The sequence below is a fragment of the Nematostella vectensis genome, chromosome 5 (assembly GCF_932526225.1).
Source record: "Nematostella vectensis chromosome 5, jaNemVect1.1, whole genome shotgun sequence".
Lineage (NCBI taxonomy): Eukaryota > Metazoa > Cnidaria > Anthozoa > Actiniaria > Edwardsiidae > Nematostella > Nematostella vectensis.
This window is the reverse complement of record NC_064038.1, coordinates 18,498,154-18,514,173: the sequence shown is the minus strand read 5'-3', so window position 1 is coordinate 18,514,173 and position 16,020 is coordinate 18,498,154. Positions and strand designations below refer to the sequence as shown.

Here is a 16,020-nt window from a genome sequence, read left to right as displayed (position 1 = left end):
ACAGTCCTGTGAGTACTTTGGTAACAAAAAGGAAATGCCTACAGCACACGGTATTCCGAAGCGGTCACCCATCCAAGTACTTACCGCGCCCTACTGAGCTTAACTTCGGTGATCGGACGAGAACCGGTGCTTTCTAAGTGGTATGGCCGTAGACGATAGAACTGTGTAAGATCTATCTATTATATAACAGTCCTGTGAGTACTTCGATGACAAAAAGGAAATGCCTACAGCACACGGTATTCCCAGGCGGTCACCCATCCAAGTACTAACCGCGCCCTACTGAGCTTAACTTCGGTGATCGGACGAGAACCGGTGCTTTCTCAGTGGTATTGCCGTAGACGACAGAACTGTGTAAGAAATATATATTATATAACAGTCCTGTGAGTACTTCGATGACAAAAAGGAAATGCCTACAGCACACGGTATTCCCAGGCGGTCACCCATCCAAGTACTAACCGCGCCCTACTGAGCTTAACTTCGGTGATCGGACGATAACCGGTGCTTTCTCAGTGGTATGGCCGTAGACGATAGAACTGTGTAAGATCTATCTATTATATAACAGTCCTGTTAGTACTTCGAAAACAAAAAGTAAATGCCTACAGCACACAGTATTCCCAGGCGGTCACCCATCCAAGTACTAACTGCGCCCTACTGAGCTTAACTTCGGTGATCGGACGAGAACCGGTGCTTTCTCAGTGGTATGGCCGTAGACGATAGAACTGTTTAAGATCTATCTATTATATAACAGTCCTGTGAGTACCTCGATAACAAAAAGGAAATGCCTACAGCACACGGTATTCCCAGCCGGTCACCCGTCCAAGTACTAACCGTGCCATACTGACTTTAAGTTCTGTGATCGGACGAGAACTGGTGCTTTCTCAGTGGTATGGCCGTAAACGATAGAACTGTGTAACATCTATCTATTATATAACAGTCCTGTCAGTACCTCGATAACAAAAAGGAAATGCTTACAGCACACGGTATTCCCAGGCGGTCACCCATCCAAGTACTAACCGCGCCCTACTGAGCTTAACTTCGGTGATCGGACGAGAACCGGTGCTTTCTAAGTGGTATGGCCGTAGACGATAGAACTGTGTAAGATCTATCTATTATATAACAGTCCTGTGAGTACTTCGATGACAAAAAGGAAATGCCTACAGCACACGGTATTTTCAGGCGGTCACACATCCAAGTACTAACCGCGCCCTACTGAGCTTAACTTCTGTGATCGGACGAGAACCGGTGCTTTCTCAGTGGTATGGTCGTAGACGACAGAACTCTTAAAGATCTATCTATTATATAACAGTCCTGTGAGTACCTCGATAACAAAAAGGAAATGCCTACAGCACACGGTATTCCCAGGCGGTCACCCATCCAAGTACTAACCGTGCCCTACTGAGCTTAACTACGGTGATCGGACGAGAACCGGTGCTTTCTCAGTGGTATGGCCGTAGACGACAGAACTGTGTAAGAAATAGATTTTATATAACAGTCCTGTGAGTACTTTGGTAACAAAAAGGAAATGCCTACAGCACACGGTATTCCGAAGCGGTCACCCATCCAAGTACTTACCGCGCCCTACTGAGCTTAACTTCGGTGATCGGACGAGAACCGGTGCTTTCTAAGTGGTATGGCCGTAGACGATAGAACTGTGTAAGATCTATCTATTATATAACAGTCCTGTGAGTACTTCGATGACAAAAAGGAAATGCCTACAGCACACGGTATTCCCAGGCGGTCACCCATCCAAGTACTAACCGCGCCCTACTGAGCTTAACTTCGGTGATCGGACGAGAACCGGTGCTTTCTCAGTGGTATGGCCGTAGACGATAGAACTGTTTAAGATCTATCTATTATATAACAGTCCTGTGAGTACCTCGATAACAAAAAGGAAATGCCTACAGCACACTGTATTCCCAGGCGGTCACCCGTCCAAGTACTAACCGTGCCCTACTGACTTTAAGTTCTGTGATCGGACAAGAACTGGTGCTTTCTCAGTGGTATGGCCGTAAACGATAGAACTGTGTAACTTCTATCTATTATATAACAGTCCTGTCAGTACCTCGATAACAAAAAGGAAATGCCTACAGCACACGGTATTCCGAAGCGGTCACCCATCCAAGTACTTACCGCGCCCTAATGAACTTAACTTCGGTGATCGGACGAGAACCGGTGCTTTCTAAGTGGTATGGCCGTAGACGATAGAACTGTGTAAGATCTATCTATTATCTAACAGTCCTTTGAGTACTTCGATGACAAAAAGAAATGCCTACAGCACACGGTATTCCCAGGCGGTCACCCATCCAAGTACTAACCGCGCCCTACTGAGCTTAACTTCGGTGATCGGACGAGAACCGGTGCTTTCTCAGTGGTATGGTCGTAGACGACAGAACTGTTTAAGATCTATCTATTTTATAACAGTCCTGTGAGTACCTCGATAACAAAAAGGAAATGCCTACAGCACACGGTATTCCCAGGCGGTCACCCATCCAAGTACTAACCGTGCCCTACTGAGCTTAACTACGGTGATCGGACGAGAACCGGTGCTTTCTCAGTGGTATGGCCGTAGACGACAGAACTGTGTAAGAAATAAATTTTATATAACAGTCCTGTGAGTACTTTGGTAACAAAAAGGAAATGCCTACAGCACACGGTATTCCGAAGCGGTCACCCATCCAAGTACTTACCGCGCCCTACTGAGCTTAACTTCGGTGATCGGACGAGAACCGGTGCTTTCTCAGTGGTATGGCCGTAGACGACAGAACTGTGTAAGAAATATATATTATATAACATTCCTGTGAGTACTTCGATGACAAAAAGGAAATGCCTACAGCACACGGTATTCTCAGGCGGTCACCCATCCAAGTACTAACCGCGCCCTACTGAGCTTAACTTCGGTGATCGGACGAGAACCGGTGCTTTCTCAGTGGTATGGCCGTAGACGATAGAACTGTTTAAGATCTATCTATTATATAACAGTCCTGTTAGTACTTCGAAAACAAAAAGGAAATGCCTACAGCACACGGTATTCCCAGGCGGTCACCCATCCAAGTACTAACCGTGCCCTACTGAACTTAACTACGGTGATCTGACGAGAACCGGTGCTTTCTCAGTGGTATGGCCGTAGACGACAGAACTGTGTAAGAAATAGATTTTATATAACAGTCCTGTGAGTACTTTGGTAACAAAAAGGAAAAGTCTACAGCACACGGTATTCCGAAGCGGTCACCCATCCAAGTACTTACCGCGCCCTACTGAGCTTAACTTCGGTGATCGGACGAGAACCGGTGCTTTCTAAGTGGTATGGCCGTAGACGATAGAACTGTGTGAGATCTATCTATTATATAACAGTCCTGTGAGTACTTCGATGACAAAAAGGAAATGCCTACCGCACACGGTATTCTCAGGCGGTCACCCATCCAAGTACTAACCGCGCCCTACTGAGCTTAACTTCGGTGATCGGACGAGAACCGGTGCTTTCTCAGTGGTATGGCCGTAGTCGACAGAACTGTGTAAGAAATATATATTATATAACAGTCCTGTGAGTACTTTGGTAACAAAAAGGAAATGCCTACAGCACACGGTATTCTGAAGCGGTTTCCCATCCAAGTACTTACCGCGCCCTACTGAGCTTAACTTCGGTGATCGGACGAGAACCGGTGCTTTCTAAGTGGTATGGCCGTAGACGATAGAACTGTGTAAGATCTATCTATTATATAACAGTCCTGTGAGTACTTCGATGACAAAAAGGAAATGCCTACAGCACACGGTATTCCCAGGCGGTCACCCATCCAAGTACTAACCGCGCCCTACTGAGCTTAACTTCGGTGATCGGACGAGAACCGGTGCTTTCTCAGTGGTATGGCCGTAGACGACAGAACTGTGTAAGAAATATATATTATATAACAGTCCTGTGAGTACTTTGGTAACAAAAAGGAAATGCCTACAGCACACGGTATTCCGAAGCGGTTACCCATCCAAGTACTTACCGCGCCCTACTGAGCTTAACTTCGGTGATCGGACGAGAACCGGTGCTTTCTAAGTGGTATGGCCGTAGACGATAGAACTGTGTAAGATCTATCTATTATATAACAGTCCTGTGAGTACTTCGATGACAAAAAGGAAATGCCTACAGCACACGGTATTCCCAGGCGGTCACCCATCCAAGTACTAACCGCGCCCTACTGAGCTTAACTTCGGTGATCGGACGAGAACCGGTGCTTTCTAAGTGGTATGGCCGTAGACGATAGAACTGTGTAAGATCTATCTATTATATAACAGTCCTGTGAGTACTTCGATGACAAAAAGGAAATGCCTACAGCACACGGTATTCCCAGGCGGTCACCCATCCAAGTACTAACCGCGCCCTACTGAGCTTAACTTCGGTGATCGGACGAGAACCGGTGCTTTCTCAGTGGTATGGCCGTAGACGACAGAACTGTGTAAGAAATATATATTATATAACAGTCCTGTGAGTACTTTGGTAACAAAAAGGAAATGCCTACAGCACACGGTATTCCGAAGCGGTCACCCATCCAAGTACTTACCGCGCCCTACTGAGCTTAACTTCGGTGATCGGACGAGAACCGGTGCTTTCTAAGTGGTATGGCCGTAGACGATAGAACTGTGTAAGATCTATCTATTATATAACAGTCCTGTGAGTACTTCGATGACAAAAAGGAAATGCCTACAGCACACGGTATTCCCAGGCGGTCACCCATCCAAGTACTAACCGCGCCCTACTGAGCTTAACTTCGGTGATCGGACGAGAACCGGTGCTTTCTCAGTGGTATGGCCGTAGACGACAGAACTGTGTAAGAAATATATATTATATAACAGTCCTGTGAGTACTTCGATGACAAAAAGGAAATGCCTACAGCACACGGTATTCCAAGGCGGTCACCCATCCAAGTACTAACCGCGCCCTACTGAGCTTAACTTCGGTGATCGGACGATAACCGGTGCTTTCTCAGTGGTATGGCCGTAGACGATAGAACTGTGTAAGATCTATCTATTATATAACAGTCCTGTTAGTACTTCGAAAACAAAAAGTAAATGCCTACAGCACACAGTATTCCCAGGCGGTCACCCATCCAAGTACTAACTGCGCCCTACTGAGCTTAACTTCGGTGATCGGACGAGAACCGGTGCTTTCTCAGTGGTATGGCCGTAGACGATAGAACTGTTTAAGATCTATCTATTATATAACAGTCCTGTGAGTACCTCGATAACAAAAAGGAAATGCCTACAGCACACGGTATTCCCAGCCGGTCACCCGTCCAAGTACTAACCGTGCCATACTGACTTTAAGTTCTGTGATCGGACGAGAACTGGTGCTTTCTCAGTGGTATGGCCGTAAACGATAGAACTGTGTAACATCTATCTATTATATAACAGTCCTGTCAGTACCTCGATAACAAAAAGGAAATGCTTACAGCACACGGTATTCCCAGGCGGTCACCCATCCAAGTACTAACAACGCCCTACTGAGCTTAACTTCGGTGATCGGACGAGAACCGGTGCTTTCTAAGTGGTATGGCCGTAGACGATAGAACTGTGTAAGATCTATCTATTATATAACAGTCCTGTGAGTACTTCGATGACAAAAAGGAAATGCCTACAGCACACGGTATTCCCAGGCGGTCACCCGTCCAAGTACTAACCGCGCCCTACTGAGCTTAACTTCTGTGATCGGACGAGAACCGGTGCTTTCTCAGTGGTATGGTCGTAGACGACAGAACTCTTAAAGATCTATCTATTATATAACAGTCCTGTGAGTACCTCGATAACAAAAAGGAAATGCCTACAGCACACGGTATTCCCAGGCGGTCACCCATCCAAGTACTAACCGTGCCCTACTGAGCTTAACTACGGTGATCGGACGAGAACCGGTGCTTTCTCAGTGGTATGGCCGTAGACGACAGAACTGTGTAAGAAATAGATTTTATATAACAGTCCTGTGAGTACTTTGGTAACAAAAAGGAAATGCCTACAGCACACGGTATTCCGAAGCGGTCACCCATCCAAGTACTTACCGCGCCCTACTGAGCTTAACTTCGGTGATCGGACGAGAACCGGTGCTTTCTAAGTGGTATGGCCGTAGACGATAGAACTGTGTAAGATCTATCTATTATATAACAGTCCTGTGAGTACTTCGATGACAAAAAGGAAATGCCTACAGCACACGGTATTCCCAGGCGGTCACCCATCCAAGTACTAACCGCGCCCTACTGAGCTTAACTTCGGTGATCGGACGAGAACCGGTGCTTTCTCAGTGGTATGGCCGTAGACGATAGAACTGTTTAAGATCTATCTATTATATAACAGTCCTGTGAGTACCTCGATAACAAAAAGGAAATGCCTACAGCACACGGTATTCCCAGGCGGTCACCCGTCCAAGTACTAACCGTGCCCTACTGACTTTAAGTTCTGTGATCGGACAAGAACTGGTGCTTTCTCAGTGGTATGGCCGTAAACGATAGAACTGTGTAACTTCTATCTATTATATAACAGTACTGTCAGTACCTCGATAACAAAAAGGAAATGCCTACAGCACACGGTATTCCGAAGCGGTCACCCATCCAAGTACTTACCGCGCCCTAATGAACTTAACTTCGGTGATCGGACGAGAACCGGTGCTTTCTAAGTGGTATGGCCGTAGACGATAGAACTGTGTAAGATCTATCTATTATCTAACAGTCCTTTGAGTACTTCGATGACAAAAAGAAATGCCTACAGCACACGGTATTCCCAGGCGGTCACCCATCCAAGTACTAACCGCGCCCTACTGAGCTTAACTTCGGTGATCGGACGAGAACCGGTGCTTTCTCAGTGGTATGGCCGTAGACGATAGAACTGTTTAAGATCTATCTATTATATAACAGTCCTGTGAGTACCTCGATAACAAAAAGGAAATGCCTACAGCACACTGTATTCCCAGGCGGTCACCCGTCCAAGTACTAACCGCGCCCTACTGAGCTTAACTTCTGTGATCGGACGAGAACCGGTGCTTTCTCAGTGGTATGGTCGTAGACGACAGAACTCTTAAAGATCTATCTATTATATAACAGTCCTGTGAGTACCTCGATAACAAAAAGGAAATGCCTACAGCACACGGTATTCCCAGGCGGTCACCCATCCAAGTACTAACCGTGCCCTACTGAGCTTAACTACGGTGATCGGACGAGAACCGGTGCTTTCTCAGTGGTATGGCCGTAGACGACAGAACTGTGTAAGAAATAGATTTTATATAACAGTCCTGTGAGTACTTTGGTAACAAAAAGGAAATGCCTACAGCACACGGTATTCCGAAGCGGTCACCCATCCAAGTACTTACCGCGCCCTACTGAGCTTAACTTCGGTGATCGGACGAGAACCGGTGCTTTCTAAGTGGTATGGCCGTAGACGATAGAACTGTGTAAGATCTATCTATTATATAACAGTCCTGTGAGTACTTCGATGACAAAAAGGAAATGCCTACAGCACACGGTATTCCCAGGCGGTCACCCATCCAAGTACTAACCGCGCCCTACTGAGCTTAACTTCGGTGATCGGACGAGAACCGGTGCTTTCTCAGTGGTATGGCCGTAGACGATAGAACTGTTTAAGATCTATCTATTATATAACAGTCCTGTGAGTACCTCGATAACAAAAAGGAAATGCCTACAGCACACGGTATTCCCAGGCGGTCACCCGTCCAAGTACTAACCGTGCCCTACTGACTTTAAGTTCTGTGATCGGACAAGAACTGGTGCTTTCTCAGTGGTATGGCCGTAAACGATAGAACTGTGTAACTTCTATCTATTATATAACAGTACTGTCAGTACCTCGATAACAAAAAGGAAATGCCTACAGCACACGGTATTCCGAAGCGGTCACCCATCCAAGTACTTACCGCGCCCTAATGAACTTAACTTCGGTGATCGGACGAGAACCGGTGCTTTCTAAGTGGTATGGCCGTAGACGATAGAACTGTGTAAGATCTATCTATTATCTAACAGTCCTTTGAGTACTTCGATGACAAAAAGAAATGCCTACAGCACACGGTATTCCCAGGCGGTCACCCATCCAAGTACTAACCGCGCCCTACTGAGCTTAACTTCTGTGATCGGACGAGAACCGGTGCTTTCTCAGTGGTATGGTCGTAGACGACAGAACTCTTAAAGATCTATCTATTATATAACAGTCCTGTGAGTACCTCGATAACAAAAAGGAAATGCCTACAGCACACGGTATTCCCAGGCGGTCACCCATCCAAGTACTAACTGTGCCCTACTGAGCTTAACTACGGTGATCGGACGAGAACCGGTGCTTTCTCAGTGGTATGGCCGTAGACGACAGAACTGTGTAAGAAATAGATTTTATATAACAGTCCTGTGAGTACTTTGGTAACAAAAAGGAAATGCCTACAGCACACGGTATTCCGAAGCGGTCACCCATCCAAGTACTTACCGCGCCCTACTGAGCTTAACTTCGGTGATCGGACGAGAACCGGTGCTTTCTAAGTGGTATGGCCGTAGACGATAGAACTGTGTAAGATCTATCTATTATATAACAGTCCTGTGAGTACTTCGATGACAAAAAGGAAATGCCTACAGCACACGGTATTCCCAGGCGGTCACCCATCCAAGTACTAACCGCGCCCTACTGAGCTTAACTTCGGTGATCGGACGAGAACCGGTGCTTTCTCAGTGGTATGGCCGTAGACGATAGAACTGTTTAAGATCTATCTATTATATAACAGTCCTGTGAGTACCTCGATAACAAAAAGGAAATGCCTACAGCACACGGTATTCCCAGGCGGTCACCCGTCCAAGTACTAACCGTGCCCTACTGACTTTAAGTTCTGTGATCGGACAAGAACTGGTGCTTTCTCAGTGGTATGGCCGTAAACGATAGAACTGTGTAACTTCTATCTATTATATAACAGTACTGTCAGTACCTCGATAACAAAAAGGAAATGCCTACAGCACACGGTATTCCGAAGCGGTCACCCATCCAAGTACTTACCGCGCCCTAATGAACTTAACTTCGGTGATCGGACGAGAACCGGTGCTTTCTAAGTGGTATGGCCGTAGACGATAGAACTGTGTAAGATCTATCTATTATCTAACAGTCCTTTGAGTACTTCGATGACAAAAAGAAATGCCTACAGCACACGGTATTCCCAGGCGGTCACCCATCCAAGTACTAACCGCGCCCTACTGAGCTTAACTTCGGTGATCGGACAAGAACCGGTGCTTTCTCAGTGGTATGGTCGTAGACGACAGAACTGTTTAAGATCTATCTATTATATAACAGTCCTGTGAGTACCTCGATAACAAAAAGGAAATGCCTACAGCACACGGTATTCCCAGGCGGTCACCCATCCAAGTACTAACCGTGCCCTACTGAGCTTAACTACGGTGATCGGACGAGAACCGGTGCTTTCTCAGTGGTATGGCCGTAGACGACAGAACTGTGTAAGAAATAAATTTTATATAACAGTCCTGTGAGTACTTTGGTAACAAAAAGGAAATGCCTACAGCACACGGTATTCCGAAGCGGTCACCCATCCAAGTACTTACCGCGCCCTACTGAGCTTAACTTCGGTGATCGGACGAGAACCGGTGCTTTCTCAGTGGTATGGCCGTAGACGACAGAACTGTGTAAGAAATATATATTATATAACATTCCTGTGAGTACTTCGATGACAAAAAGGAAATGCCTACAGCACACGGTATTCTCAGGCGGTCACCCATCCAAGTACTAACCGCGCCCTACTGAGCTTAACTTCGGTGATCGGACGAGAACCGGTGCTTTCTCAGTGGTATGGCCGTAGACGATAGAACTGTTTAAGATCTATCTATTATATAACAGTCCTGTTAGTACTTCGAAAACAAAAAGGAAATGCCTACAGCACACGGTATTCCCAGGCGGTCACCCATCCAAGTACTAACCGTGCCCTACTGAGCTTAACTACGGTGATCTGACGAGAACCGGTGCTTTCTCAGTGGTATGGCCGTAGACGACAGAACTGTGTAAGAAATAGATTTTATATAACAGTCCTGTGAGTACTTTGGTAACAAAAAGGAAAAGTCTACAGCACACGGTATTCCGAAGCGGTCACCCATCCAAGTACTTACCGCGCCCTACTGAGCTTAACTTCGGTGATCGGACGAGAACCGGTGCTTTCTAAGTGGTATGGCCGTAGACGATAGAACTGTGTGAGATCTATCTATTATATAACAGTCCTGTGAGTACTTCGATGACAAAAAGGAAATGCCTACCGCACACGGTATTCTCAGGCGGTCACCCATCCAAGTACTAACCGCGCCCTACTGAGCTTAACTTCGGTGATCGGACGAGAACCGGTGCTTTCTCAGTGGTATGGCCGTAGTCGACAGAACTGTGTAAGAAATATATATTATATAACAGTCCTGTGAGTACTTTGGTAACAAAAAGGAAATGCCTACAGCACACGGTATTCTGAAGCGGTTTCCCATCCAAGTACTTACCGCGCCCTACTGAGCTTAACTTCGGTGATCGGACGAGAACCGGTGCTTTCTAAGTGGTATGGCCGTCGACGATAGAACTGTGTAAGATCTATCTATTATATAACAGTCCTGTGAGTACTTCGATGACAAAAAGGAAATGCCTACAGCACACGGTATTCCCAGGCGGTCACCCATCCAAGTACTTACCGCGCCCTACTGAGCTTAACTTCGGTGATCGGACGAGAACCGGTGCTTTCTAAGTGGTATGGCCGTAGACGATAGAACTGTGTAAGATCTATCTATTATATAACAGTCCTGTGAGTACTTCGATGACAAAAAGGAAATGCCTACAGCACACGGTATTCCCAGGCGGTCACCCATCCAAGTACTAACCGCGCCCTACTGAGCTTAACTTCGGTGATCGGACGAGAACCGGTGCTTTCTCAGTGGTATGGCCGTAGACGATAGAACTGTTTAAGATCTATCTATTATATAACAGTCCTGTGAGTACCTCGATAACAAAAAGGAAATGCCTACAGCACACGGTATTCCCAGGCGGTCACCCGTCCAAGTACTAACCGTGCCCTACTGACTTTAAGTTCTGTGATCGGACAAGAACTGGTGCTTTCTCAGTGGTATGGCCGTAAACGATAGAACTGTGTAACTTCTATCTATTATATAACAGTCCTGTCAGTACCTCGATAACAAAAAGGAAATGCCTACAGCACACGGTATTCCGAAGCGGTCACCCATCCAAGTACTCACCGCGCCCTAATGAACTTAACTTCGGTGATCGGACGAGAACCGGTGCTTTCTAAGTGGTATGGCCGTAGACGATAGAACTGTGTAAGATCTATCTATTATCTAACAGTCCTTTGAGTACTTCGATGACAAAAAGAAATGCCTACAGCACACGGTATTCCCAGGCGGTCACCCATCCAAGCACTAACCGCGCCCTACTGAGCTTAACTTCGGTGATCGGACGAGAACCGGTGCTTTCTCAGTGGTATGGTCGTAGACGACAGAACTGTTTAAGATCTATCTATTATATAACAGTCCTGTGAGTACCACGATAACAAAAAGGAAATGCCTACAGCACACGGTATTCCCAGGCGGTCACCCATCCAAGTACTAACCGCGCCCTACTGAGCTTAACTTCGGTGATCGGACGAGAACCGGTGCTTTCTCAGTGGTATGGCCGTAGACGATAGAACTGTGTAAGATCTATCTATTATATAACAGTCCTGTGAGTACCTCGATAACAAAAAGGAAATGCCTACAGCACACGGTATTCCCAGGCGGTCACCCATCCAAGTACTAACCGTGCCCTACTGAGCTTAACTACGGTGATCGGACGAGAACCGGTGCTTTCTCAGTGGTATGGCCGTAGACGACAGAACTGTGTAAGAAATAGATTTTATATAACAGTCCTGTGAGTACTTTGGTAACAAAAAGGAAATGCCTACAGCACACGGTATTCCGAAGCGGTCACCCATCCAAGTACTTACCGCGCCCTACTGAGCTTAACTTCGGTGATCGGACGAGAACCGGTGCTTTCTAAGTGGTATGGCCGTAGACGATAGAACTGTGTAAGATCTATCTATTATATAACAGTCCTGTGAGTACTTCGATGACAAAAAGGAAATGCCTACAGCACACGGTATTCCCAGGCGGTCACCCATCCAAGTACTAACCGCGCCCTACTGAGCTTAACTTCGGTGATCGGACGAGAACCGGTGCTTTCTCAGTGGTATGGCCGTAGACGACAGAACTGTGTAAGAAATATATATTATATAACAGTCCTGTGAGTACTTCGATGACAAAAAGGAAATGCCTACAGCACACGGTATTCCCAGGCGGTCACCCATCCAAGTACTAACCGCGCCCTACTGAGCTTAACTTCGGTGATCGGACGAGAACCGGTGCTTTCTCAGTGGTATGGCCGTAGACGATAGAACTGTTTAAGATCTATCTATTATATAACAGTCCTGTGAGTACCTCGATAACAAAAAGGAAATGCCTACAGCACACGTTATTCCCAGGCGGTCACCCGTCCAAGTACTAACCGTGCCCTACTGACTTTAAGTTCTGTGATCGGACGAGAACTGGTGCTTTCTCAGTGGTATGGCCGTAAACGATAGAACTGTGTAACATCTATCTATTATATAACAGTCCTGTCAGTACCTCGATAACAAAAAGGAAATGCCTACAGCACACGGTATTCCGAAGCGGTCACCCATCCAAGTACTTACCGCGCCCTACTGAGCTTAACTTCGGTGATCGGACGAGAACCGGTGCTTTCTAAGTGGTATGGCCGTAGACGATAGAACTGTGTAAGATCTATCTATTATATAACAGTCCTGTGAGTACTTCGATGACAAAAAGGAAATGCCTACAGCACACGGTATTCCCAGGCGGTCACCCATCCAAGTACTAACCGCGCCCTACTGAGCTTAACTTCTGTGATCGGACGAGAACCGGTGCTTTCTCAGTGGTATGGTCGTAGACGACAGAGATCTTTAAGATCTATCTATTATATAACAGTCCTGTGAGTACCTCGATAACAAAAAGGAAATGCCTACAGCACACGGTATTCCCAGGCGGTCACCCATCCAAGTACTAACCGTGCCCTACTGAGCTTAACTACGGTGATCGGACGAGAACCGGTGCTTTCTCAGTGGTATGGCCGTAGACGACAGAACTGTGTAAGAAATAGATTTTATATAACAGTCCTGTGAGTACTTTGGTAACAAAAAGGAAATGCCTACAGCACACGGTATTCCGAAGCGGTCACCCATCCAAGTACTTACCGCGCCCTACTGAGCTTAACTTCGGTGATCGGACGAGAACCGGTGCTTTCTAAGTGTTATGGCCGTAGACGATAGAACTGTGTAAGATCTATCTATTATATAACAGTCCTGTGAGTACTTCGATGACAAAAAGGAAATGCCTACAGCACACGGTATTCCCAGGCGGTCACCCATCCAAGTACTAACCGCGCCCTACTGAGCTTAACTTCGGTGATCGGACGAGAACCGGTGCTATCTCAGTGGTATGGCCGTAGACGACAGAACTGTGTAAGAAATATATATTATATAACAGTCCTGTGAGTACTTCGATGACAAAAAGGAAATGCCTACAGCACACGGTATTCCCAGGCGGTCACCCATCCAAGTACTAACCGCGCCCTACTGAGCTTAACTTCGGTGATCGGACGAGAACCGGTGCTTTCTCAGTGGTATGGCCGTAGACGATAGAACTGTTTAAGATCTATCTATTATATAACAGTCCTGTGAGTACTTCGATGACAAAAAGGAAATGCCTACAGCACACGGTATTCCCAGGCGGTCACCCATTCAAGTACTAACCGCGCCCTACTGAGCTTAACTTCGGTGATAGGACGAGAACCGGTGCTTTCTCAGTGGTATGGCCGTAGACGACAGAACTGTGTAAGAAATATATATTATATAACAGTCCTGTGAGTACTTTGGTAACAAAAAGGAAATGCCTACAGCACACGGTATTCTGAAGCGGTTTCCCATCCAAGTACTTACCGCGCCCTACTGAGCTTAACTTCGGTGATCGGACGAGAACCGGTGCTTTCTAAGTGGTATGGCCGTAGACGATAGAACTGTGTAAGATCTATCTATTATATAACAGTCCTGTGAGTACTTCGATGACAAAAAGGAAATGCCTACAGCACACGGTATTCCCAGGCGGTCACCCATTCAAGTACTAACCGCGCCCTACTGAGCTTAACTTCGGTGATAGGACGAGAACCGGTGCTTTCTCAGTGGTATGGCCGTAGACGATAGAACTGTGTAAGATCTATCTATTATATAACAGTCCTGTTAGTACTTCGAAAACAAAAAGGAAATGCCTACAGCACACGGTATTCCCAGGCGGTCACCCATCCAAGTACTAACCGCGCCCTACTGAGCTTAACTTCAGTGATCGGACGAGAACCGGTGCTTTCTCAGTGGTATGGCCGTAGACGATAGAACTGTTTAAGATCTATCTATTATATAACAGTCCTGTGAGTACCTCGATAACAAAAAGGAAATGCCTACAGCACACGGTATTCCCAGGCGGTCACCCGTCCAAGTACTAACCGTGCCCTACTGACTTTAAGTTCTGTGATCGGACGAGAACTGGTGCTTTCTCAGTGGTATGGCCGTAAACGATAGAACTGTGTAACATCTATCTATTATATAACAGTCCTGTCAGTACCTCGATAACAAAAAGGAAATGCCTACAGCACACGTTATTCCGAAGCGGTCACCCATCCAAGTACTTACCGCGCCCTACTGATCTTAACTTCGGTGATCGGACGAGAACCGGTGCTTTCTAAGTGGTATGGCCGTAGACGATAGAACTGTGTAAGATCTATCTATTATATAACAGTCCTGTGAGTACTTCGATGACAAAAAGGAAATGCCTACAGCACACGGTATTCCCAGGCGGTCACCCATCCAAGTACTAACCACGCCCTACTGAGCTTAACTTCGGTGATCGGACGAGAACCGGTGCTTTCTAAGTGGTATGGTCGTAGACGACAGAACTGTTTAAGATCTATTATATAACAGTCCTGTGAGTACCTCGATAACAAAAAGGAAATGCCTACAGCACACGGTATTCCCAGGCGGTCACCCATCCAAGTACTAACCGTGCCCTACTGAGCTTAACTACGGTGATCGGACGAGAACCGGTGCTTTCTCAGTGGTATGGCCGTAGACGACAGAACTGTGTAAGAAATAGATTTTATATAACAGTCCAGTGAGTACTTTGGTAACAAAAAGGAAATGCCTACAGCACACGGTATTCCGAAGCGGTCACCCATCCAAGTACTTACCGCGCCCTACTGAGCTTAACTTCGGTGATCGGACAAGAACCGGTGCTTTCTAAGTGGTATGGCCGTAGACGATAGAACTGTGTAAGATCTATCTATTATATAACAGTCCTGTGAGTACTTCGATGACAAAAAGGAAATGCCTACAGCACACGGTATTCCCAGGTGGTCACCCATCCAAGTACTAACCGCGCCCTACTGAGCTTAACTTCGGTGATCGGACGAGAACCGGTGCTTTCTCAGTGGTATGGCCGTAGACGACAGAACTGTGTAAGAAATATATATTATATAACAGTCCTGTGAGTACTTCGATGACAAAAAGGAAATGCCTACAGCACACGGTATTCCCAGGCGGTCACCCATCCAAGTACTAACCGCGCCCTACTGAGCTTAACTTCGGTGATCGGACGAGAACCGGTGCTTTCTCAGTGGTATGGCCGTAGACGACAGAACTGTGTAAGAAATAGATTTGATATAACAGTCCTGTGAGTACTTCGAAAACAAAAAGTAAATGCCTACAGCACACAGTATTCCCAGGCGGTCACCCATCCAAGTACTTACTGCGCCCTACTGAGCTTAACTTCGGTGATCGGACGAGAACCGGTGCTTTCTCAGTGGTATGGCCGTAGACGATAGAACTGTTTAAGATCTATCTATTATATAACAGTCCTGTGAGTACCTCGATAACAAAAAGGA

General features: G+C 46.4%; 76 non-coding genes and 10 pseudogenes across 76 annotated transcripts; all 86 read right to left on the bottom strand.

The window, feature by feature from the left end:
* Window positions 1–35: 35 nt before the first annotated feature.
* LOC125565520 lies at window positions 36–154 on the bottom strand. Its single transcript, XR_007310533.1, has one exon. It is a non-coding gene; the product is annotated as a 5S ribosomal RNA (ribosomal RNA).
* Window positions 155–221: 67 nt separating this feature from the next.
* On the bottom strand, window positions 222–340 carry LOC125563547. The gene has a single exon (XR_007308566.1). It is a non-coding gene; the product is annotated as a 5S ribosomal RNA (ribosomal RNA).
* Window positions 341–407: 67 nt separating this feature from the next.
* On the bottom strand, window positions 408–526 carry LOC125564683. Its single transcript, XR_007309702.1, has one exon. It is a non-coding gene; the product is annotated as a 5S ribosomal RNA (ribosomal RNA).
* Window positions 527–593: 67 nt separating this feature from the next.
* On the bottom strand, window positions 594–712 carry LOC125563242. Its single transcript, XR_007308261.1, has one exon. It is a non-coding gene; the product is annotated as a 5S ribosomal RNA (ribosomal RNA).
* A 67-nt stretch (window positions 713–779) lies between these two features.
* LOC125567046 lies at window positions 780–898 on the bottom strand (annotated as a pseudogene).
* Window positions 899–965: 67 nt separating this feature from the next.
* On the bottom strand, window positions 966–1,084 carry LOC125564919. Its single transcript, XR_007309937.1, has one exon. It is a non-coding gene; the product is annotated as a 5S ribosomal RNA (ribosomal RNA).
* A 67-nt stretch (window positions 1,085–1,151) lies between these two features.
* Window positions 1,152–1,270, bottom strand: LOC125566560 (annotated as a pseudogene).
* A 67-nt stretch (window positions 1,271–1,337) lies between these two features.
* LOC125563357 lies at window positions 1,338–1,456 on the bottom strand. The gene has a single exon (XR_007308376.1). It is a non-coding gene; the product is annotated as a 5S ribosomal RNA (ribosomal RNA).
* Window positions 1,457–1,523: 67 nt separating this feature from the next.
* Window positions 1,524–1,642, bottom strand: LOC125565519. The gene has a single exon (XR_007310532.1). It is a non-coding gene; the product is annotated as a 5S ribosomal RNA (ribosomal RNA).
* A 67-nt stretch (window positions 1,643–1,709) lies between these two features.
* Window positions 1,710–1,828, bottom strand: LOC125564928. The gene has a single exon (XR_007309946.1). It is a non-coding gene; the product is annotated as a 5S ribosomal RNA (ribosomal RNA).
* Window positions 1,829–1,895: 67 nt separating this feature from the next.
* On the bottom strand, window positions 1,896–2,014 carry LOC125567069 (annotated as a pseudogene).
* Window positions 2,015–2,081: 67 nt separating this feature from the next.
* On the bottom strand, window positions 2,082–2,200 carry LOC125566413. Its single transcript, XR_007311420.1, has one exon. It is a non-coding gene; the product is annotated as a 5S ribosomal RNA (ribosomal RNA).
* Window positions 2,201–2,266: 66 nt separating this feature from the next.
* LOC125563847 lies at window positions 2,267–2,385 on the bottom strand. The gene has a single exon (XR_007308866.1). It is a non-coding gene; the product is annotated as a 5S ribosomal RNA (ribosomal RNA).
* A 67-nt stretch (window positions 2,386–2,452) lies between these two features.
* Window positions 2,453–2,571, bottom strand: LOC125563356. Its single transcript, XR_007308375.1, has one exon. It is a non-coding gene; the product is annotated as a 5S ribosomal RNA (ribosomal RNA).
* Window positions 2,572–2,638: 67 nt separating this feature from the next.
* LOC125564398 lies at window positions 2,639–2,757 on the bottom strand. Its single transcript, XR_007309417.1, has one exon. It is a non-coding gene; the product is annotated as a 5S ribosomal RNA (ribosomal RNA).
* A 67-nt stretch (window positions 2,758–2,824) lies between these two features.
* Window positions 2,825–2,943, bottom strand: LOC125563237. The gene has a single exon (XR_007308256.1). It is a non-coding gene; the product is annotated as a 5S ribosomal RNA (ribosomal RNA).
* A 67-nt stretch (window positions 2,944–3,010) lies between these two features.
* On the bottom strand, window positions 3,011–3,129 carry LOC125564154. Its single transcript, XR_007309174.1, has one exon. It is a non-coding gene; the product is annotated as a 5S ribosomal RNA (ribosomal RNA).
* Window positions 3,130–3,196: 67 nt separating this feature from the next.
* LOC125564905 lies at window positions 3,197–3,315 on the bottom strand. The gene has a single exon (XR_007309923.1). It is a non-coding gene; the product is annotated as a 5S ribosomal RNA (ribosomal RNA).
* Window positions 3,316–3,382: 67 nt separating this feature from the next.
* On the bottom strand, window positions 3,383–3,501 carry LOC125564670. Its single transcript, XR_007309689.1, has one exon. It is a non-coding gene; the product is annotated as a 5S ribosomal RNA (ribosomal RNA).
* Window positions 3,502–3,568: 67 nt separating this feature from the next.
* LOC125566058 lies at window positions 3,569–3,687 on the bottom strand. The gene has a single exon (XR_007311065.1). It is a non-coding gene; the product is annotated as a 5S ribosomal RNA (ribosomal RNA).
* Window positions 3,688–3,754: 67 nt separating this feature from the next.
* On the bottom strand, window positions 3,755–3,873 carry LOC125564917. The gene has a single exon (XR_007309935.1). It is a non-coding gene; the product is annotated as a 5S ribosomal RNA (ribosomal RNA).
* Window positions 3,874–3,940: 67 nt separating this feature from the next.
* Window positions 3,941–4,059, bottom strand: LOC125565886. Its single transcript, XR_007310895.1, has one exon. It is a non-coding gene; the product is annotated as a 5S ribosomal RNA (ribosomal RNA).
* A 67-nt stretch (window positions 4,060–4,126) lies between these two features.
* On the bottom strand, window positions 4,127–4,245 carry LOC125564083. The gene has a single exon (XR_007309102.1). It is a non-coding gene; the product is annotated as a 5S ribosomal RNA (ribosomal RNA).
* Window positions 4,246–4,312: 67 nt separating this feature from the next.
* On the bottom strand, window positions 4,313–4,431 carry LOC125564906. The gene has a single exon (XR_007309924.1). It is a non-coding gene; the product is annotated as a 5S ribosomal RNA (ribosomal RNA).
* A 67-nt stretch (window positions 4,432–4,498) lies between these two features.
* On the bottom strand, window positions 4,499–4,617 carry LOC125565518. Its single transcript, XR_007310531.1, has one exon. It is a non-coding gene; the product is annotated as a 5S ribosomal RNA (ribosomal RNA).
* A 67-nt stretch (window positions 4,618–4,684) lies between these two features.
* LOC125564895 lies at window positions 4,685–4,803 on the bottom strand. Its single transcript, XR_007309913.1, has one exon. It is a non-coding gene; the product is annotated as a 5S ribosomal RNA (ribosomal RNA).
* Window positions 4,804–4,870: 67 nt separating this feature from the next.
* Window positions 4,871–4,989, bottom strand: LOC125565358. The gene has a single exon (XR_007310372.1). It is a non-coding gene; the product is annotated as a 5S ribosomal RNA (ribosomal RNA).
* Window positions 4,990–5,056: 67 nt separating this feature from the next.
* Window positions 5,057–5,175, bottom strand: LOC125563241. The gene has a single exon (XR_007308260.1). It is a non-coding gene; the product is annotated as a 5S ribosomal RNA (ribosomal RNA).
* Window positions 5,176–5,242: 67 nt separating this feature from the next.
* On the bottom strand, window positions 5,243–5,361 carry LOC125567045 (annotated as a pseudogene).
* Window positions 5,362–5,428: 67 nt separating this feature from the next.
* On the bottom strand, window positions 5,429–5,547 carry LOC125565981. Its single transcript, XR_007310989.1, has one exon. It is a non-coding gene; the product is annotated as a 5S ribosomal RNA (ribosomal RNA).
* A 67-nt stretch (window positions 5,548–5,614) lies between these two features.
* LOC125565889 lies at window positions 5,615–5,733 on the bottom strand. Its single transcript, XR_007310898.1, has one exon. It is a non-coding gene; the product is annotated as a 5S ribosomal RNA (ribosomal RNA).
* Window positions 5,734–5,800: 67 nt separating this feature from the next.
* Window positions 5,801–5,919, bottom strand: LOC125563354. Its single transcript, XR_007308373.1, has one exon. It is a non-coding gene; the product is annotated as a 5S ribosomal RNA (ribosomal RNA).
* Window positions 5,920–5,986: 67 nt separating this feature from the next.
* LOC125565517 lies at window positions 5,987–6,105 on the bottom strand. Its single transcript, XR_007310530.1, has one exon. It is a non-coding gene; the product is annotated as a 5S ribosomal RNA (ribosomal RNA).
* Window positions 6,106–6,172: 67 nt separating this feature from the next.
* Window positions 6,173–6,291, bottom strand: LOC125564884. The gene has a single exon (XR_007309902.1). It is a non-coding gene; the product is annotated as a 5S ribosomal RNA (ribosomal RNA).
* Window positions 6,292–6,358: 67 nt separating this feature from the next.
* LOC125566883 lies at window positions 6,359–6,477 on the bottom strand (annotated as a pseudogene).
* Window positions 6,478–6,544: 67 nt separating this feature from the next.
* LOC125566412 lies at window positions 6,545–6,663 on the bottom strand. Its single transcript, XR_007311419.1, has one exon. It is a non-coding gene; the product is annotated as a 5S ribosomal RNA (ribosomal RNA).
* A 66-nt stretch (window positions 6,664–6,729) lies between these two features.
* On the bottom strand, window positions 6,730–6,848 carry LOC125564873. Its single transcript, XR_007309891.1, has one exon. It is a non-coding gene; the product is annotated as a 5S ribosomal RNA (ribosomal RNA).
* A 67-nt stretch (window positions 6,849–6,915) lies between these two features.
* LOC125566454 lies at window positions 6,916–7,034 on the bottom strand. The gene has a single exon (XR_007311463.1). It is a non-coding gene; the product is annotated as a 5S ribosomal RNA (ribosomal RNA).
* A 67-nt stretch (window positions 7,035–7,101) lies between these two features.
* On the bottom strand, window positions 7,102–7,220 carry LOC125563353. The gene has a single exon (XR_007308372.1). It is a non-coding gene; the product is annotated as a 5S ribosomal RNA (ribosomal RNA).
* Window positions 7,221–7,287: 67 nt separating this feature from the next.
* Window positions 7,288–7,406, bottom strand: LOC125565516. Its single transcript, XR_007310529.1, has one exon. It is a non-coding gene; the product is annotated as a 5S ribosomal RNA (ribosomal RNA).
* Window positions 7,407–7,473: 67 nt separating this feature from the next.
* On the bottom strand, window positions 7,474–7,592 carry LOC125564862. Its single transcript, XR_007309880.1, has one exon. It is a non-coding gene; the product is annotated as a 5S ribosomal RNA (ribosomal RNA).
* A 67-nt stretch (window positions 7,593–7,659) lies between these two features.
* On the bottom strand, window positions 7,660–7,778 carry LOC125566882 (annotated as a pseudogene).
* A 67-nt stretch (window positions 7,779–7,845) lies between these two features.
* On the bottom strand, window positions 7,846–7,964 carry LOC125566411. The gene has a single exon (XR_007311418.1). It is a non-coding gene; the product is annotated as a 5S ribosomal RNA (ribosomal RNA).
* Window positions 7,965–8,030: 66 nt separating this feature from the next.
* On the bottom strand, window positions 8,031–8,149 carry LOC125565120. The gene has a single exon (XR_007310137.1). It is a non-coding gene; the product is annotated as a 5S ribosomal RNA (ribosomal RNA).
* Window positions 8,150–8,216: 67 nt separating this feature from the next.
* Window positions 8,217–8,335, bottom strand: LOC125564249. The gene has a single exon (XR_007309269.1). It is a non-coding gene; the product is annotated as a 5S ribosomal RNA (ribosomal RNA).
* Window positions 8,336–8,402: 67 nt separating this feature from the next.
* LOC125565513 lies at window positions 8,403–8,521 on the bottom strand. The gene has a single exon (XR_007310527.1). It is a non-coding gene; the product is annotated as a 5S ribosomal RNA (ribosomal RNA).
* Window positions 8,522–8,588: 67 nt separating this feature from the next.
* On the bottom strand, window positions 8,589–8,707 carry LOC125564851. Its single transcript, XR_007309869.1, has one exon. It is a non-coding gene; the product is annotated as a 5S ribosomal RNA (ribosomal RNA).
* Window positions 8,708–8,774: 67 nt separating this feature from the next.
* LOC125566881 lies at window positions 8,775–8,893 on the bottom strand (annotated as a pseudogene).
* Window positions 8,894–8,960: 67 nt separating this feature from the next.
* Window positions 8,961–9,079, bottom strand: LOC125566409. The gene has a single exon (XR_007311416.1). It is a non-coding gene; the product is annotated as a 5S ribosomal RNA (ribosomal RNA).
* Window positions 9,080–9,145: 66 nt separating this feature from the next.
* On the bottom strand, window positions 9,146–9,264 carry LOC125564885. Its single transcript, XR_007309903.1, has one exon. It is a non-coding gene; the product is annotated as a 5S ribosomal RNA (ribosomal RNA).
* Window positions 9,265–9,331: 67 nt separating this feature from the next.
* On the bottom strand, window positions 9,332–9,450 carry LOC125563352. The gene has a single exon (XR_007308371.1). It is a non-coding gene; the product is annotated as a 5S ribosomal RNA (ribosomal RNA).
* Window positions 9,451–9,517: 67 nt separating this feature from the next.
* On the bottom strand, window positions 9,518–9,636 carry LOC125564397. Its single transcript, XR_007309416.1, has one exon. It is a non-coding gene; the product is annotated as a 5S ribosomal RNA (ribosomal RNA).
* Window positions 9,637–9,703: 67 nt separating this feature from the next.
* LOC125563236 lies at window positions 9,704–9,822 on the bottom strand. Its single transcript, XR_007308255.1, has one exon. It is a non-coding gene; the product is annotated as a 5S ribosomal RNA (ribosomal RNA).
* Window positions 9,823–9,889: 67 nt separating this feature from the next.
* On the bottom strand, window positions 9,890–10,008 carry LOC125563503. Its single transcript, XR_007308522.1, has one exon. It is a non-coding gene; the product is annotated as a 5S ribosomal RNA (ribosomal RNA).
* A 67-nt stretch (window positions 10,009–10,075) lies between these two features.
* Window positions 10,076–10,194, bottom strand: LOC125564904. The gene has a single exon (XR_007309922.1). It is a non-coding gene; the product is annotated as a 5S ribosomal RNA (ribosomal RNA).
* Window positions 10,195–10,261: 67 nt separating this feature from the next.
* On the bottom strand, window positions 10,262–10,380 carry LOC125564669. Its single transcript, XR_007309688.1, has one exon. It is a non-coding gene; the product is annotated as a 5S ribosomal RNA (ribosomal RNA).
* A 67-nt stretch (window positions 10,381–10,447) lies between these two features.
* Window positions 10,448–10,566, bottom strand: LOC125566387. Its single transcript, XR_007311394.1, has one exon. It is a non-coding gene; the product is annotated as a 5S ribosomal RNA (ribosomal RNA).
* A 67-nt stretch (window positions 10,567–10,633) lies between these two features.
* LOC125564533 lies at window positions 10,634–10,752 on the bottom strand. The gene has a single exon (XR_007309552.1). It is a non-coding gene; the product is annotated as a 5S ribosomal RNA (ribosomal RNA).
* A 67-nt stretch (window positions 10,753–10,819) lies between these two features.
* On the bottom strand, window positions 10,820–10,938 carry LOC125564840. The gene has a single exon (XR_007309858.1). It is a non-coding gene; the product is annotated as a 5S ribosomal RNA (ribosomal RNA).
* A 67-nt stretch (window positions 10,939–11,005) lies between these two features.
* Window positions 11,006–11,124, bottom strand: LOC125566880 (annotated as a pseudogene).
* Window positions 11,125–11,191: 67 nt separating this feature from the next.
* LOC125566526 lies at window positions 11,192–11,310 on the bottom strand. Its single transcript, XR_007311535.1, has one exon. It is a non-coding gene; the product is annotated as a 5S ribosomal RNA (ribosomal RNA).
* A 66-nt stretch (window positions 11,311–11,376) lies between these two features.
* On the bottom strand, window positions 11,377–11,495 carry LOC125564977. Its single transcript, XR_007309995.1, has one exon. It is a non-coding gene; the product is annotated as a 5S ribosomal RNA (ribosomal RNA).
* A 67-nt stretch (window positions 11,496–11,562) lies between these two features.
* On the bottom strand, window positions 11,563–11,681 carry LOC125564830. Its single transcript, XR_007309848.1, has one exon. It is a non-coding gene; the product is annotated as a 5S ribosomal RNA (ribosomal RNA).
* A 67-nt stretch (window positions 11,682–11,748) lies between these two features.
* On the bottom strand, window positions 11,749–11,867 carry LOC125563351. Its single transcript, XR_007308370.1, has one exon. It is a non-coding gene; the product is annotated as a 5S ribosomal RNA (ribosomal RNA).
* Window positions 11,868–11,934: 67 nt separating this feature from the next.
* LOC125565512 lies at window positions 11,935–12,053 on the bottom strand. Its single transcript, XR_007310526.1, has one exon. It is a non-coding gene; the product is annotated as a 5S ribosomal RNA (ribosomal RNA).
* A 67-nt stretch (window positions 12,054–12,120) lies between these two features.
* On the bottom strand, window positions 12,121–12,239 carry LOC125564821. The gene has a single exon (XR_007309839.1). It is a non-coding gene; the product is annotated as a 5S ribosomal RNA (ribosomal RNA).
* A 67-nt stretch (window positions 12,240–12,306) lies between these two features.
* Window positions 12,307–12,425, bottom strand: LOC125564810. The gene has a single exon (XR_007309828.1). It is a non-coding gene; the product is annotated as a 5S ribosomal RNA (ribosomal RNA).
* A 67-nt stretch (window positions 12,426–12,492) lies between these two features.
* LOC125566807 lies at window positions 12,493–12,611 on the bottom strand (annotated as a pseudogene).
* Window positions 12,612–12,678: 67 nt separating this feature from the next.
* On the bottom strand, window positions 12,679–12,797 carry LOC125565511. Its single transcript, XR_007310525.1, has one exon. It is a non-coding gene; the product is annotated as a 5S ribosomal RNA (ribosomal RNA).
* A 67-nt stretch (window positions 12,798–12,864) lies between these two features.
* LOC125565119 lies at window positions 12,865–12,983 on the bottom strand. Its single transcript, XR_007310136.1, has one exon. It is a non-coding gene; the product is annotated as a 5S ribosomal RNA (ribosomal RNA).
* Window positions 12,984–13,050: 67 nt separating this feature from the next.
* LOC125563350 lies at window positions 13,051–13,169 on the bottom strand. The gene has a single exon (XR_007308369.1). It is a non-coding gene; the product is annotated as a 5S ribosomal RNA (ribosomal RNA).
* A 67-nt stretch (window positions 13,170–13,236) lies between these two features.
* On the bottom strand, window positions 13,237–13,355 carry LOC125566277. Its single transcript, XR_007311284.1, has one exon. It is a non-coding gene; the product is annotated as a 5S ribosomal RNA (ribosomal RNA).
* A 67-nt stretch (window positions 13,356–13,422) lies between these two features.
* LOC125563493 lies at window positions 13,423–13,541 on the bottom strand. The gene has a single exon (XR_007308512.1). It is a non-coding gene; the product is annotated as a 5S ribosomal RNA (ribosomal RNA).
* Window positions 13,542–13,608: 67 nt separating this feature from the next.
* LOC125564798 lies at window positions 13,609–13,727 on the bottom strand. The gene has a single exon (XR_007309816.1). It is a non-coding gene; the product is annotated as a 5S ribosomal RNA (ribosomal RNA).
* A 67-nt stretch (window positions 13,728–13,794) lies between these two features.
* LOC125565298 lies at window positions 13,795–13,913 on the bottom strand. Its single transcript, XR_007310313.1, has one exon. It is a non-coding gene; the product is annotated as a 5S ribosomal RNA (ribosomal RNA).
* Window positions 13,914–13,980: 67 nt separating this feature from the next.
* LOC125566057 lies at window positions 13,981–14,099 on the bottom strand. Its single transcript, XR_007311064.1, has one exon. It is a non-coding gene; the product is annotated as a 5S ribosomal RNA (ribosomal RNA).
* Window positions 14,100–14,166: 67 nt separating this feature from the next.
* On the bottom strand, window positions 14,167–14,285 carry LOC125565296. Its single transcript, XR_007310311.1, has one exon. It is a non-coding gene; the product is annotated as a 5S ribosomal RNA (ribosomal RNA).
* A 67-nt stretch (window positions 14,286–14,352) lies between these two features.
* Window positions 14,353–14,471, bottom strand: LOC125563651. Its single transcript, XR_007308671.1, has one exon. It is a non-coding gene; the product is annotated as a 5S ribosomal RNA (ribosomal RNA).
* A 67-nt stretch (window positions 14,472–14,538) lies between these two features.
* Window positions 14,539–14,657, bottom strand: LOC125566681 (annotated as a pseudogene).
* Window positions 14,658–14,724: 67 nt separating this feature from the next.
* Window positions 14,725–14,843, bottom strand: LOC125566397. The gene has a single exon (XR_007311404.1). It is a non-coding gene; the product is annotated as a 5S ribosomal RNA (ribosomal RNA).
* A 67-nt stretch (window positions 14,844–14,910) lies between these two features.
* Window positions 14,911–15,029, bottom strand: LOC125564816. The gene has a single exon (XR_007309834.1). It is a non-coding gene; the product is annotated as a 5S ribosomal RNA (ribosomal RNA).
* Window positions 15,030–15,092: 63 nt separating this feature from the next.
* Window positions 15,093–15,211, bottom strand: LOC125563349. Its single transcript, XR_007308368.1, has one exon. It is a non-coding gene; the product is annotated as a 5S ribosomal RNA (ribosomal RNA).
* A 67-nt stretch (window positions 15,212–15,278) lies between these two features.
* On the bottom strand, window positions 15,279–15,397 carry LOC125566106. Its single transcript, XR_007311113.1, has one exon. It is a non-coding gene; the product is annotated as a 5S ribosomal RNA (ribosomal RNA).
* A 67-nt stretch (window positions 15,398–15,464) lies between these two features.
* Window positions 15,465–15,583, bottom strand: LOC125566737. The gene has a single exon (XR_007311588.1). It is a non-coding gene; the product is annotated as a 5S ribosomal RNA (ribosomal RNA).
* A 67-nt stretch (window positions 15,584–15,650) lies between these two features.
* LOC125564787 lies at window positions 15,651–15,769 on the bottom strand. The gene has a single exon (XR_007309805.1). It is a non-coding gene; the product is annotated as a 5S ribosomal RNA (ribosomal RNA).
* A 67-nt stretch (window positions 15,770–15,836) lies between these two features.
* On the bottom strand, window positions 15,837–15,955 carry LOC125563541. Its single transcript, XR_007308560.1, has one exon. It is a non-coding gene; the product is annotated as a 5S ribosomal RNA (ribosomal RNA).
* Between the last annotated feature and the right edge of the window lie 65 nt (window positions 15,956–16,020).